This window comes from Dasypus novemcinctus, chromosome 9 (assembly GCF_030445035.2).
Source record: "Dasypus novemcinctus isolate mDasNov1 chromosome 9, mDasNov1.1.hap2, whole genome shotgun sequence".
NCBI classification, from domain to species: Eukaryota; Metazoa; Chordata; class Mammalia; order Cingulata; family Dasypodidae; genus Dasypus; species Dasypus novemcinctus.
Window position 1 is genome coordinate 22,929,599 of NC_080681.1, and position 16,964 is coordinate 22,946,562.

General features: G+C 36.1%; 1 protein-coding gene across 1 annotated transcript in view; it reads left to right on the top strand.

Moving 5' to 3' along the window:
- Window positions 1-16,964, top strand: part of OLFM3 (olfactomedin 3) — a 237,215-nt gene that overhangs the window by 109,113 nt on the left and 111,138 nt on the right. The gene's annotated exons all lie outside the window — the stretch shown is intronic.

Genomic DNA, 16,964 nt, shown 5'->3' on the forward strand with positions numbered 1-16,964 from the left:
TTAAATTTAACACCATCTGAAATTATCTACTTAAATAAGGTTAGAGATTCAAGATATGGTAGAGAGCTCAAGGAAGTAATTTGAAGTCTTGCAGGATTGAGGTAGTGTAACAGCTCAAATAAATCTCTAGACTCAAATTAAAATCCTCACTCTGCCATTCACAGACTGGTAGCTTTGTACTGGCTTCTTAATCTGCTTTAGCCTGGATTTCCTCCTCTCCAAGAATTGGATGATTATACATTTTTGCTTTAGCTCCTTAAAACAGTGGCCATGTCTGTATAGCTCTTAAATGTCTCTTCACTATAAGTGCTTAATTAGTGTTATTGCCCTCCTGACTAACCTTGGAGGGCTGTTGTGAGGTTAAAATTGATTAACATATGTGAAATTTTACTCCACATCCTTCCACTCTATACAGTTAAGAAGGTAGAAAAGTCATCAGACTCCTTGAAATAAATACTTTTCCTCCCTACCAAATACAAATAATGGGCCTGCAACAGTTTAAAATTGCTTATGAATTCCAAAAATAGATATGGATTATGTTTATAAACTAGTATATTCCTCATGGCACATTAAATTGTATTGAATTCTGAGGTTTCACTTTTACTTGATTGAGTTGTGATTAGGGCTTTGATTGGGTCATGTTGGTGGGATGTCATGTCCCTGCTCCCTTGGTGGGGGGGACTCAAGAGAAAAATAAATGGCAGAGGAGTCAGCTGGAGTTTTGATTCTGGAGTCCGGGGAGTAAACACACAGAGAAGCAGATATGTGAAGGAAGAGAGAAGGCTCCTTAGACAAGGCAGAGGCCCTGAGAAGAGATGAGCCATTCACCTGACAGTTTATATCTGGCCTTGAGGAGAGAGCAGAGCAGCTGAGCCTGGATAGAAACGAGTCCCAGGAGAGAGATAAAACTTGTCCTAGTCTGCAGCAGGGATTGGAAGAAGCTGGGACCACCGAGGCTTGGAGGAGGATGAAGACTGAACCCTCACAGACATTGTCCACCATCTGGCGTCAACACATGGCAGCAGACTCTGGGTGAGAAAGTACCTTTTAGCGTACCTTGACTTGGACAGTTTAGGGCCTTGTAACTGTAAGCTTCTACCCCAAATAAACACCTTTTATAAAAACCAACCAATTTTTGGTATTTTGCATCGGCACACCTTTGGCTGACTAATACATGGCCCATGCAGTCTAGTCATTTATCTGTTTTACTGAAGACCTTGAAGTTGCAACAAGGTCTAAACTGATAGCTCTAGATTTGAGTGTTCTTCTGGTATTGACTGACCTTTTTTGTTCTATCCCCCTCCCTCCTGTGCGGCTTTTTTTGGGTGCTGTCTGCTCTCTGTCTGTTCACTGCACGTTCTTCTGTGTTTTTGCTTGCCTCCCTTTTTCTTGTGTCACCTTGCTGAGTCGGCTCTCCACTGTGCTTGAGGGCCAGCGGCACTCCGTGGTGCTTGCGGGCCGGGTAGCACTCCCTGCCTCCAGGGCTGCGGCTTTCCACAGTGTGCAGGTGACCCTGCCTTCCCAAGGAGGCCGGAGCCACAAACCCAGGGCCTCCCCTGTGGCAGACGGGAGCCCAACTGAGTGAGCCACAGCCACTTCCCTTGACTGTTCTTTTTCAAAAAAAACATTTTCTCCATTTAAATTACCAAGTCCATTCTAATACCCTACATCCCTTTCCCCTCTATCTTCTATTGCTGTTTACCAAATATAACCTTATTTATTGTAAGTTGCAGGAGATTATACCTTGGCTCTACCAGAAATTTGCTTCCATTTTGTTCAAAGCATATCCACTGAGTTCCCTAGTAAATCATAGGCAAGATTTTTAATGCCTTTGCTCACAGGGAAGCTACACATGAAATAATAATGAGATTCATGAAATATTACTATTATGAGTTGCTAGGCCATTGTGCTATTTCCTTTCAAATATTGTAATACTACAATACCTCTGTAGAATGAACATACTTGCTGGATATTGACTAAAATAATATAATTGCTCATTAGAATTCTAAGTTATCTAAGGGTGTCACTAAACCTTAGGTTCTTCTAACTACTCCTTTTCAGAAGCCTTACATCATAGCCCTTAGATAAGTTGGAAATAGTGGTGATTGCTATCAGGAATTTAGGCATAACTTCACTAACCTCATCAAAAGAATTTTAAAGACCTAATTCTGCATTGTGCTATATTAGGGTCTGTACAAAGAGAATTACTTAAATATGCTCCCAAATCCCTTAGGACTTCTTAACAGTCTAAGAAAACATCGGCAAAGAAAAAAACATGTGAAATCCTAACCAGAGAAGATAATCAAGAAACTAACATAGCTGATTGTGATTTTAACCTAGTTTATGTATATATGTTTTACAGGTTCATAGTGATAAATTTTTGAGTACAGAAGATTAAGTTTATACTTTTTATGTCTATTCATGATATAATTTTCATGTGAAAGGAACTCAATAAATATCTAGTGATGAGGAGGATTCTTTGGTTATAGTGCTGAGGCTTCTTTGGGATAAGGAATAAGAGGACAATTCAATCCTTAATGATGTACATGCAGATTATGCATGGTCTCCCTTAAAAAGTGCTATGCTTATATGGTGCACGGAACCCTATTGGATGATTTTATATTTTACCTGGATCTCAAGTCTATCTTTAAGGACTCTATCGAGCTTAAGAGTTTTTAACCTTTTCCAAACCAAATCACACCTTTTGTATTGCTAATGTTTTTAATGTCCCCAAAAATAGTCCACCTGCCAAGACCCAAATTTAAAAACTCAGTATATAATGACCTAACTATAATATAATTGAGGTGCATAAAGCAAGCAATTGTAATGAAATAATAAGTATTTCAATATTAGAAGACATAATTAATCAAGGGGCTGCACCTACCTATAGAATCAACAACATAAATATGAGAATTACATATGAAGATTAATCAAGTGTGTGGTATAAGCAACTCAGTGTAGCCAATATGACATACTTGATTAGTTATTAGGCAATGTTGCCATCAATTTTCTGAATTTTAACAATGTTGAATCAGTCTTAGTAAAGTTTCCAATGAAAAAAATACAATATTTTCTCAATATGTATGGTAAACATATTCCTGGAAAACTCAGTGTATATTAAAAGCATGTCTAAAACACTTTCATTTACACAAAGATAGTGTTATTTCTAGGATCTAATAATTAAAAACAGAATTTTTGCCTATGTGAATATTTTATTAAAGCATTTGAAAATATTGAAAGACCCAATTTTTTTTTTCATTATCTGGGACTGTCCTTTGATCTGCAAGACTTGTAGCCTGTCTGCTGGTTAGCCACCCAAAGCCTTCAGAGTGACTGAGTGGGTTCCCACAGATGACAGAGAGAAATCCCATGGCAGAGAGTGAAAGATGTGTTGTGCAGCTGAAATGAGATGATGAATCCACAGCAATGGACAAAGAGAAAAGGCAGACCACGAGGAAGTCTGGTGGGGCATAAGAGTTGTCTGGCACACCATTCTCTTGGCTTTCTGTGCCTGCTGTAACAAATTACCCCAAATGTGGTGGCTTAAAACAAAAAAATGTACTCTCTCACAGCTCTGGAGGGCAGAGATCTGAAATCAAAGTGTCAACAAGGTTGAGTTCTCTGAATAGGGGAGAATTCATTCCTCGCCTCTTCCAGCATCTGGTGGCTCCAGACATTCCTTGCTAAAGTTCCTTGATGTGTGGCCACATCACTCTGATCTCTGCCTTCCAATCATTCCTGCCTCCGTCTCGTCTCTGTGTGTCTCTCTTTCTCTCTGTGTCTCTTATAAGGACATGTCCATTGGATTTAGGGCCCACCTGGGTAATCCAGGGATCTGATCTCAAGATCCTGAACTTTAACGCATCTGCCAAGATCCTTTTTCCAAATAAGATAACATTCACAGTTTCCTGAGACTAGGTGCATGTACATTTTGGGGGTAATGGTAGTGTTGGTGTTGGTTGCCATTCAACCACCCTCCATTCTAGACTGCAATTCTCTTATGCCAGAGTATGAAAACAAAAAACACTCCTGCTAATATCTGAAGCCTACTCAGATGTGCTGTTTTGTCCCACAAAGAGCCACGTGGTCTAACTGGTTTTTCTGCCTCAGTCTTTTCCTTCCCCCAAAATGCACAAAACTATTCAAAGCCTCCTAGCACGTAGCACTGATGCTCTCCCACTTTTACTGATTTAGTTCCTCATGATGCTTCCCCTTCACTACTTTTCTGGTGCCAATACCATGGCAAAATCAAGAACAGCAAGACTGTTGAGATGGGGTCCAATTCTATCTACAGAGGCCTTCTATCCCTCTCCTAGTCAAATCATATAAACTCTGTGAGATTCATTTTGCACACCTGCAAAATGATGATAAAAGTATTTTCCTCACAAGCACATGCTATGATTAAATAAAATTATGCAGATAAAATCTATTTTTAATGTGTAGAACACATGTAAAAATCAATGGTATTTTGAGTGTTTGATTTTGAATACTAACTCCATATTGGATGAAGAAAATAAACTCTAAGATTTTTAAAATTTTGCAAATATTAAACATTGTATCTTTAGCTAACATTTTTCACAAATAAAACATTTTGGAGTTGCATATCCATAAAACAATAATATATGAGTGAAGGGAGGAAGATATGTAGAAAATTTAATTTGACAGGGATGGAAATTTTAAGTTGTTTAACATTACTTCCAAGTGTTCCTTTTAACAGAAATGAAGCTTTCTAAAAATCCCAAGTACCTTCCTCTTTTTGCAAAAAGAACCTTCTGGTGTCAAGATAAGTAATTACAAAATACTCCAGGTTGGTAGAGGATTTTGGCCCCTTATCATTGGAAGTTAACTTACAGCAGACAATGTACAAGTTCCAAAAAATGCTTTCACATTGAACTAAATCATGATTTATAATGTAAGAGACTGTTAAATGAATATTTAAAAACATGTGATTTGGATCCTGCCGAGGCTTCCTATGCTAGCCCTGCCTGGTACCCTGGGTCATTTCTGCAATTCTGGTAATTAAAACTACACAAGCAATCATCAAAGTCAGAATAACTTGGGTTTCTTCCCCTAGAGTCCACAGAGATAAGATCAAGTAAGTTCAAAACAGTAAGCAAGAGTTAGGCAGATTTTTGAAACCAGCAAGCCATTGTCTACTTTTAATACCACCTAGGCAGAGAATGCCATTGTCATCAAGATATTTTGCATTTCGGACATATGTAAAAAGTGCTAATAATTGATGGGTGATTGGGGTGTGGGTGTGAAAGGGGGGCTCTATTTTAACTATATTTTCTGCAGAGATGAAAAACTTGAGCCTCTGGCATTTTTCCTTGCACCGTATTTAAGGGATTGTCCAAATATCTCAATAAGCTTATGATTTTACCTAGATCCCATGACAAAAAGAAAGAAAGAAAAGTGTTGGGAAATTTGATTGCTATTCACATGTGAACCTGGTCCAAGCTCACATGTCAAATAACCACATTTATCTTATAGGTCACTTGTAATCCTTGTCATAGAGAACAGTTGGAAACTGAATTTCTTCACTTCAAAATGAAGGGCTTACTATATGAAAAATATTAAATACAATATGAAAAATAATGTGAGTGCTCTACCCAAAGACTTCCTTAGTTTATTTTAAAAATATGCATGTGTGCATGTGTGTATATATGTATTCATATATATCGTATTCTAATTTGATATATATGATTCATATACATACATATATATGATATACTATATATTATCTATGTGTAAGTATATAGAGATAGATTTCTCATATTCAAAATATGGTTACTGATGGTAATGGAGATAGGTGGGGGTTGAGTGATGGAGCTAGCTGTCAGATTTTGAAATGTTTGAGGCTAGATTTCCATTTCATCTGCCAAATACTTAGCTTTCATCAAGAGTGCTGTATAATGTTCATCTGTAAGCTGCCATTGCTTTGGATAAGAGATTCATTCTTAACTCTAGTTTTCTGGACCCTAGAAGATGTCAGGTTTTTCCATGATTTTGCTGTTTTGTTCTAAAATACAGCAGTAATCACATAATTATGTAAAGATGATTAGGATGGAGTCAAGGGATCCTAAATCCAACCCCGCTTTGTCATTGATTAGAATTCATGGGAAACTATTTCACTTCCTACGGCTTCAGTTTTCTTACGTGGATAATGACGGTATTAGAATAAAGTACTCCTAAGATAATGTCTTTGGTAATATAAAACACATGTGATACAATATGAGAGTACTTAGAAGATGATGAACTGGAAATACTGAAACACAACATTTACATTCAGATATTTGAGTTTTCTCACTATTGCTCACCTTTATATTAAACTATATTCTATATAATTTGTAAATATGTTTGTTTTAATTCAGTAATTTGGCAATGATAAAAGAAACCAAAAGTATTTTACATGTATATTTAACAAGAAAGCATTAGAGGAACTGTGGTTATACAAGACATTTCTCCACAAGAGTCTAGACCCTTGTTTCTCTGGAATTGATTTAAGTTAAGGAATGCTCTCCAGTTTATTGGGGGGGGGGGGATAGCTATTTCTCTCCTGCTCCCCAAGGAGAAGGTGATCTAAATTCAGCCATACTCCTGCTCTATTTAGAAAATGGAAGGGATATGGGAAAATGAATTTCCGCTCCATCCTCACTGGTTACTAGTGATTTAACCAGAGAGTAAGGAAAGAAGCCCATAGTGAGGTAATAGGATGAAAACACATCATTCCCTGGCTGCACCGTTGGTCCTCTACTCCAAGTAGAGGCAGGTTATTTCTGGTACTGAATTATTCATTATGCCTTAAATATAAATTTGGGCCAATTGTTGAGAATTCTTTTATGATCCACTCTGAGATCCTTGCTATTGTGAATAACACTGCCTTGAAAACAGACTGCAGCGGGATTTTGGCATTAATGGCTAATCACAACTCTGAAACCCAGAGATTACAATTTTTATAGTGCCTCTGCCTTGGGATGTAGTCATCACAGTTTCCAAGGCTTTCTTACTGCCTGGAAACTGACTGTTACCTTGAGGATCACTCCCCACTGAGAAAGTTACTTTATAACTTTGTTAAATTTGCAGGGGAACCCTTTACAGAGCAAATTGTAGACTTTCCCCAAGAAGTAAATAGATCTAGAGTAAAATAACTCTTTTGGCAATATAGCACAGACCCAAGTTAATGTTTTCCATATCCCCTTGGATATGGAGTATTAAATTACATTTGGCCTGAGTCCACCATCAAGTGTATCTTATGTGTTACTCTTATTCGATGGCTGCTTTTAATGAGATTTTGATGTTCTGGGAAGAACTTTAGTTAGAATCTACTGCAATCCAATGAAAAAAAGTTTGGTTTTCTTCAAATTAGACTCACTGATTAAAATTGGTGGTCAGGGGTTGTGTGTGAAAGGGGTGGGGTTGATTTCTTCCACAGGTACATTAGAGTGTTGTACTATGGAAAGAGGGATGGTACTTAAAATGCAAGAACATACATAAAGCATGAGAGTAGCTGATTGAAATATTGCTAGTGAAAAACAAATAAGGAGAAGTATGCTAAATATGTTTTCTGTTAAGTACACACATATAAGGGCGGCGGACTTGGCGCAATGGTTAGGGCGTTCGTCTACCACATGGGAGGTCTGCGGTTCAAACCCCGGGCCTCCTTGACCTATGTGCAGTGCTGATGCGCGCAAGGAGTGCCCTGCCACGCAGGGGTATCCCCCGCATAGGGGAGCCCCACGCGCAAGGAGTGCACCCCTTAGAGTGCGCCCCATTAGGAGAGCCGCCCAGCGCGAAAGAAAGTGCAGCCTGCCCAGGAATGGCACCGCCCACACGGAGAACTGACGCAGCAAGATGACGCAACAAAAAGAAGCACAGATTCCCTTGCCGCTGACAACAGAAGCGGACAAAGAAGACGCAGCAAATAGACAAAGAGAACAGACAACAGGGGTGGGGGGGAAAGGGGAGAGAAAGAAATAAACAAATAAAATCTTAAAAAAAAAAAGTACACACATATCGAATCCCTTGCTTCAAGACTTTTTAATGAATACCTCTTCAAACTTTTCTACCTTCTATTGTTTCTCCCCATTTTCTATCTTCTATTGGTTTCAAAGATTACAAGTTTTTCTGTGTACAGGGCATTCAGAAAGTGAGTTAACTGAGATGTAGACTGTTTAGTTCCTTGTTGTGGTGAGGTGATTGTGGAGAGTGAAAGTAAACAGATGGGAAGATAATTGATCTCAACTGTTTCATGGTTGTTGTTGGGTTATTTTTAGATAGCTGTGTTCCATAATTGTAAGAATTATTTTCAGTGTTTGGGAGAAATGCACCTGCCTTTATTTGCTTGCCATTAATTTTCACCTTCCAAGAAGGAAATCTTTTTGGAAAGTAGTCATTTGCCATCATGGAATTGTATTGCTGGCCACCAGCTTTTCACAATTCTGTCCACAGATTGATGAAGTGCAGTTTTCATGTCTTTATCAACCATTTATTTATTTGAGTGCTAAAACAGATTTAGTTTTCCTTCACATATTCAAGGATAAACAATATGTTTCAAGACTTACAAGTTAGGAATTGACAAACTTGTTCTCACCACTCATGCATGCATCAGTCTAGGACTTTCCATAGCTACATATTCAGAAACCAAGAATGGAAATTCCCTTTTTACCCTGAGTGCTATTAAAGGTTACAGATAACTTCTGGCTAATTTCTAAAATACAGTCAAGATTTGTTTTTCCTTCTGGTTGATATGTTGAGTCTTGAAGCTCTGTTCCAGTTTATCCTAAATATATCCTCTACCATCTCTGATCACTCAAAAACATCTCCTTTTAACTTCCTCCATTTTCCTTTCTTCAATGTTCCTAAGTAGCTTCCTCAAGTAATCCTGTTATAGTGGAAGTACAGTAAAAAGAAATATAACTTGGAAAATTATAATGATGATTAAGTCAATAGGAAAACTATTCCACAATTGCCCATATTCTTTAATAACCAAGAGTTGTTATCGAAAGGAGAAAGTAGGCTTGAAAAGTTTTGTTTTGTTGAAATTGAGGCAATATCTTGTTCCTGTATTTAGAACCTTCTGAATAATGAAGGGATTTAAGTTAAGAAAGATGGGGTGAAATGTAGATATGTCCAGAATTATACTAATAAAACACAATCATATTTTATTGTAACTAGAATCATCACAACAAAAATGAGAAATAATTTATTGTGATATTTTTATCTATTTAAATACTATAACAATGTATTGTTTCAAAAAAATTTTTATATCAAATTCCCCAAAGAAGGGCATGCATTGAAATACATAAAACCATATGTGCTTAACTAAAAATAGTTTCAAGTATTGTTTTTACTTGATAGGACATGGAGGACCTCATAGATTTTCACAGGAGCTATACGCAAGCCATTCATAAGCATCACTAATCATAAACAATGTATGAAGCAGCAAAAGTAAAAAAAATATGTAGTTTCTAACCTTTCCAGAGTCAATACCATCAACCTCACCAATTTAGAGTTAACATCATGCTCTGACTACAGTTGCTGCTTGTTCTCAGCCCCACAATCCATAGGTCCCTTACTGAAGCAGCCTCCATTTCCACTCTATTTCAGTTCTCAAGCAGAACTATGTCTAATTACCCTTTGTATTCCCAGGGCTTATCACAGCGGTGCTTATTTGGAACTTAATAAATATTTTCGAAGAAGAGAAGTTTTGCTCTAAACAGTTTTTCATTTTTGTAGACCTAGGACCTCTGTCCTTTTGTGTTTCTTGGGATGACAGGCCCTTGGTCATTTGGGCTTCCCTTCCTTTTCACCTCAGACTGGACTGTAATGCCAGTCATTTCATATATATGCCATCTCTTACACTAGAATTTTCTTTTTCTTTGTCAGTCTGAAAACCCTGGTCTTGCAATTTCTGAAATTCTCTGCTATAGTTTCTGTTCATAGGCTGCCAGTTTCTGCTGGAAAAAGTCACAGCATCAAACTAAATACAATATATTAAAAGTCGTGCTGTCTAACCTCACCTTGGTTGCCACTGCTATTGGGAAATCTCTTTTGCTCTCCACACAGTGGTAAGTCCATTTTTCCACCATCCTTACATTCTCAACCCAGTCATCCAGCATGGTGGTCAAGAATGTGGGCTTTGCAGCCAGAATCTTGAGTGTGAGTCACAGATATATCTCTTACCAAAAGCCTTGAGCAAGTTAAATTCTCCAAAAATTCAATTTCCTACATTAAAAATGGGGGTTTTTGCAGTACCTACTTCACAGAAGATTAAATGACTTAATAGAGGCCCATGATTAAGCACAGATCCTGGAAAATAGTAATTCCTTTTTCAAAAAATAGCACTTTTTTATTGATTACTGCAATTAATACCAACAAACTGGTGTTTCCTTAACATATCAATTATTTCTGGCATTTTCACTTCTCTATTTGTATATATGATGAGATTGACCTTCTTTCTTTGCAAAAATTTCCCTTTAAATTTGAACCCCTGTCCTCTACCTATTCTAAATTCTCTGGTTCCTCTTAGTTTCATTTACATCCTCAATCTCTCCCTTTCTAGATCATAGTTGCTTCTTTGGGTGACAAACATGCTTAACTTCCTCATTTCCTCTGGATGATATTACTATTTCAGGCTTCTACGCCATCTGTTTCCTTACCTAGCTGCCAGTTCTATGGTAATACAGCATATCTTGATTCTCCCACTTTCTCAGAATTCATTTACCCCTCATATTTATCCCTTGCAATCAGAATTCAATCTGGACCATTCTATTAAAATTATTCTTTCCAAAGCACTACTGACATCTCAATGACTAATAATTCCCTCCTTGTACTTTCTCCCCATTTGGATTAGCATTTTTAGTAACATCGCTATCCACCTCCCTTCTTTCCAAGTATTTCTTGACTATCTCCAGTACCAGCTCCTCATCTTCCTTCAACCTTCCAATAGCAATCTCTGTTGTTAAAGATGTATTCTGTTTTTAGCCTTCTCTGCTCTCTATTAACTGATACTTTCATTCATTATGAATTTTTTGATGATTCTATCCAGATGTTCTTGATTCTGAAACCCTATTTATGGCCTCATCCCAGGTTTCCTAGTTCAAAAATTTAAATTGTGTATTACACATCTCCATTTTGGTCAACCTATTTCCGCTTAGTTTCCTATTACTTTTAAAGTACCACCATTCTCCCAGTTGAAATTTGGGAGTCATCCTCAATGCCCTTCTCTCTAATTGCTCTCACAATCAAATGTTATCAGTTCTACAAAACAACAAACATTTCTCACATCCACACCCTCCTCTATACCTACTGCCAATATTCCAGTTCAGGCTCTTTTTAGAACTTACTGGACCTATTGCAACAGCCTCTTAACTAGTTTTCTTGCTTCTAATCTACTTTCTTAAATCCATTTTCCATCTCGATGATTATAACACTAGCCATCTTGAAAATCTTTAGGGACTCACTACTTCCTATTAATTTAAGTTCAAACTCCTATTCCTGCAGCTGATTTTTTACCTAGCTTACCATTTCCAGCTGAATACCATTACACCCTATATAAGGGCATCCCATACTCTATGTAGACTGTTTATTCTTTCTCAAGTGCCTACCATATTTCATGGCCTCCACTGCTTTCTCTCAGGTTCTTACCTAATTCTGAAATTACACTTCATCTTATGTGATTGGTGAAATTCCATGACTTCTTCAAGACCCAGCTCAAGTATAATTTTCCTGAATCGTCTCTGTTTTCCCAATTGTTGTAACTACTCTTTGTTTTGAATGTCAAAAACAATGTAAAAGGTGTTATAATGTTTTTTGCTTGTCTAAACAGTACTAGTGCTAATCAGTTTCTTAAAAGAAGAAATTTCATCTTATTTATATTAGTATCACTTCTACCATATAATAGACCCTGAGAGATAGTGATAAATTGAATTGGTGAAATGTACTCATGTATAGGAATATTGTTAAGGATAAATAGTATAAAAGGACATAGAGAATCCCAAAATGTCATGAACAATCATTGCAGCGCATCTTATTTTTGACGTTTGCTTAACAGTTTCCACTTCTAATAGAAATTTCTAAATTTTTAGTAAATCTATAAAGTTAATATTCTGAATGTTCTCAAAATAGATTCCATTAACCTTTATCCCCAACCCACTTTAGCCACCCACATCCATGACTCACTCTGACATTGTCTTTACAAATAATTTCCATGCCTCAATCATCGTATCCTAACTTTGACTCTTTTTCACCTATTCTTTGACCTCATTGAGCTATCCAATTCACAGACTACCATTTTTTCCCCTAAATTATCAGCCCTTTCCTAACTTCACTTCTTACACTATTTAGCTTTTCCCTATGATTTCATTGTGCAAACCATTTTCTTGACTTTATACTCAATTTCTAGACTCCACAACTTTAACCCCCACAGCCAAACTGTAAACCATTGAAAGTTTTTCCCATATCACTTGGGTCAAGAGCATTTAGGCAAAATCAAATCTGTGTATAAACTGGATCATTATCACTTTGGAGTCTTTCACTTTGCCTAACTTTGACTTATCTTAACTCAAGCATTAATTCCTCTGGAAAAAAATTCGTGATAAAGGACACCATGGATTTGCAAGGTTGTTATATGAGATTCCCATAGCAACCATGCATTTCATTCATTCTTTCAGTAAATATTTCTTAAGTTCATGCCCATGGATGTGTCTGGATGACTAGAACAAAGAAATGAACAAAGCAGACAAACTTCCAGGTAGTAAGGAAGACAACAAACACCTGAGTAAATCCATGTGTAATGTAATGGTGGGCTACAAGTGCTAGGAAAATAATAAAGCTGAGAAAGGAAATATCCTAGTTTAATTGAGTGTTTTAAAAATATTCATGACTATTCAATCCTAATATTTAACCTAAAATTCTAGGGCTCTGATATGATAGCTACAGAAGTATTCACTCAGGAGGTAGCATTAGAACAGAGATTGGAATGAAGTTTAATAAGTAAAAAGTTTACATATTAAATGTTAAGTACATTATATATAAATGTATTTCTAAGTTGAAATTATTGATTTACATATTAACCATACAAATGTATTTATTCAATTAATTTTTATTGAAAATTCAAGTTGTTTCTGTACTTTCTTGAATTTATTCATGAATAAATAATGCTTAGAAAAAAATTTTCATCTTTCTAAATATTTCCTTTGGGGAGTGTGGCAGTTTGATGTTATTTATGAATTCCAAAAAGAGATATTTGATTATGTTTGTAAACTAATCTCTTCCTCTGGGCATGATACCCTTTGATTTAAATTCAAAGGCTTTATTTTACTTGATTAAATCAAGATTTGGGCTTTGATTTGACCATATCATTGGGGCCTGCAGGGTTGGGTCTCCATCCCCTTGGTGGGCTATATAAATGGATGTTCAATCAAGAACACAGAAGTAGATACACAGAGGAAGGGAGCTCTGTAGATATATGGAAGAGGATCCTGCAGTCTTGGGGAGAGATGAGCCATTTATTTGATAGTTTACCACTGACCATGTGAAGAGAACAAAGCAGCCGAGCCTGGAAAAAAAAGGAGCCCTCCAGCCTACAGCTGAGATCAGAAGGAGCTGGGACCACAGAGCTTAAGACTTGAAAAGGAAAGAGGAGGGCTGAAGCGTCACAGTTATCATCCACCACCTCGCATCAACACGTGGCAATAGACTTTGAGTGGGAAGATACCACTTATGGTACCTTGGGTTGGACTTTTGAGGGCCTTGTAACTGTAAGCTTTTACCCCAAATAAGTATCCTTTATAAAAACCAACAAATTTCTGGTACTTTGCATCAGTACCCCTTTGGCTGACTAATGCAGGGAGATTTCTGTACACTAAGTTATTGAGATAAAAAGTATGCTAAACTGTAAGACTGTTAATTCACATGCCAAATGTTTACAAGCAATACACAGATGCTGACTGCTGTGGTTGGCAGTTTCTAAATTGCACCCAAAGATGCCTGTCTCTCAGTATTCATTCTTGTTTAACCCTATCTGCTAGAATGTAGGCCAGACATAGTCACTCAGTTTGAATGAATAGAGCACAAATCAAAGGGGCTTACACTTTCAAGATTAGGCTATAAGGAGACTTTGACTTCAGTCTTTTTCCTCCTCTTGTTTTTTCACCTGCTCTTCTTTTTCCTTTGCTTGCTCTGAAGGAAGTCAGGTGTTATATATGACTTATGGAGAGGGTTACATAGCAAGAATCTGAAGGCAGCCTGCAGCCAATAGGCAGGGAGAAATTGAGGCCCTCAGCCCAACAATCTATGAGGGGCTGAATCCTGCTGACAACCGCAGGTGAGTTTAGGAACATATCTTCCTACAGCTGAGTTTTCAGATGAGATCACAGCCCCAGCCTTCAACATAGCCTTGAGGCAGAGGCACCCAGCTGAGCTATACCTGGATTATGACCCATAGAAACTATGAGAATATAAATGCTGTTGTTTTAAGCAACTAAATTTTGAGTTACTTTGTTACACAGCAACAGATACCTAATATGATAGCCTTTTCCCTTTCTGGACTCTATAGAATAATCTATATAATACTTATTGAATGAATAAATGAATTAAGTGCTCAGGATTTTCTATCATCCATTTTAGGTATTTATAAAAAATGCATACTTGATATAAATTAGTTCCCCAAATCACTCAATATTAATATAATCATTTAAGCACTGAGAATTTGCATATCTGAACATCATTTAGTATTACATTTAATCACCCATTGTAATGGCAAAACCTCCAATCACTTCACAAGTAGATCTATTGTTCTTGCATGTGTTTAGCATCAGTCAAAAATCAAATCCTGAATCTGCTACTTTATAGTTATATGACCTTGGATGAGTTGCTTAATGTATATAAACCTCCTCAGTTTCCTAATCTGTCAAAAGGAGATTATATTACCCCATTAGAAGATTTTTATGAAGATTAAATTCAATAATGTTTTAAAATAACAGGCATGGTGTTATTATAGTGTTATAATTAGGTTCTGACAAGACATTATCTGAAAAAATATTTTTTGTAGGACCCTGAAACCCAGACTGAATATTCCAATTTATCTTGCACTGTGAAGTATATTTGACCCAGGTCATATTAACTCCACAAAATAAAATTTAAAAATCATGTCTAAGAATATATAACTTAAGTTAGAACATAGAGATTGAATTGCTAGAAGAAATTTTTTAATTGTTCCATTTTAAGTGTAATTTTTATGTATGTATGTATGTGTGTGTGTGTATGTGTCTATGTAATTTATTTATTTTCCTTGAAGCTTTAAAAAATGGAAATGCAGTTTTGTTTTTTTTTTCATCTAGCATGCAGAAATGCCAAAGCACACAGAATCATCATTAATTTTCCCCAGCTGGAATATTCTTATCTATCAAGTTCTTTCATTAAAGGGTCATTTTGCAAATGTGATGCAGTTCAAAAATGCCAAGTGATTTTTTTTTTAACTTCTCTGTCATTTTCCCTATATCGAGGTGCAAGGTTGGTGACATATTACATAGTTGAGGAATATTTTTCTCAGTGTAAAATACATTATTTTACCACTGTGAACCTAAGAGAAAACCTATTTACGAAGTAATGACACTCTTTTCCAAGTAAAAATACATCAAGAAAGCTATTTAATATGGCTCAATATTAAAATCTTTGACAAAGAAGGAAATGAGATATTTCATCCCAATATTGTCTTATAAATAGCACTTGCTTAAAATAGTAAATATTTAAAAATTATTCTTCTAAAATAGAAAATATGAAATAACTTCTCTAAAACACTTTTTTTTCCAGTAATTAAAAAACATTTCCAGTATAGATAAATAATAGGAGAAGGTGAGGCATTTCTGTGAAATTTTTTTCTCTACAAATAAACAAATAAATAAATGTCTTGAATTGTTTAAAAAACGTTTCTTTGGACGTGTAATATTTTCTCAAGCTAAGAACTGATACTGGGTTGAAACACATAAATTATTAATGTGACTCATGGGGAATTTTATAAATTTGCCTTAGGAACAGGAAGGGTTTCTTTTTTGATCTTGCTAACTGGACTCACTCACAATCTTAAAAGTTGTATTTACTCTAGAAATAATTTTCCGACTATTATCAGATAGATAAAAATTTTCTGACTTTTATCAGATAGACCCCCTAGATTATTTTAATCTATTTCCTTAGATATATACACCAGAACGAATATAGGTCAATTTAATGTAGAACAATCTTCTTTAACTCTGTAAAGGTTGGTACATTTATAACTGTTTCTAGACTATTAAAATATTAGTGCAGTGTCTCCATAGTTTCCTGCTGTGGATTTTGGTGGCTGCAAACTGATTTAAAAAATATACATTTCATTTCCATAGGCTTTCCACTGTCTTTCATTTTCATATACACTTGAGGGCTATGCTAGTAATTTGCTAGAAGAGTTCATAGAGGCTTTTATGATTTGCCTTTCACAAACTAAAATTAGGGAGTACTTAAAGTTTACATAGCATTGCAATTTAGTGTTCTGCTGTCATGCAATTCTTAACCATTTCACAAAGCTCAGTCTATGGATATGTAAATACAAATTGTTAGAATTCTAATAAGTTTATACAGAACATTTTGCTACAAGTAAATCATAATTGTTGTCTGTGTTAGCAAAGATATCAATTTTTTATATTTTTATATTTATTAATAAATTTTTAGGATAACTGATTGTGGTATTAAATTCCTGTGAAATTTCTGTGTTGTAACCATTTTGATTCTTTAAATATTTTTATCACACTATTTTTCCAAAGATAGTTGGCACTTATGAAATCTGCAGTCAAACATCTGTAGCTCAAAAGGCTGGAGAAATTCTTCAGGGCAGGTTTTCATCACTGGGCTCTGTGTGCTACTTAAGCAACATGAATAAATTTTGGAAGGTTCGAGAGTGCAAAAATAAGTTTATATTTTGTGTTTTA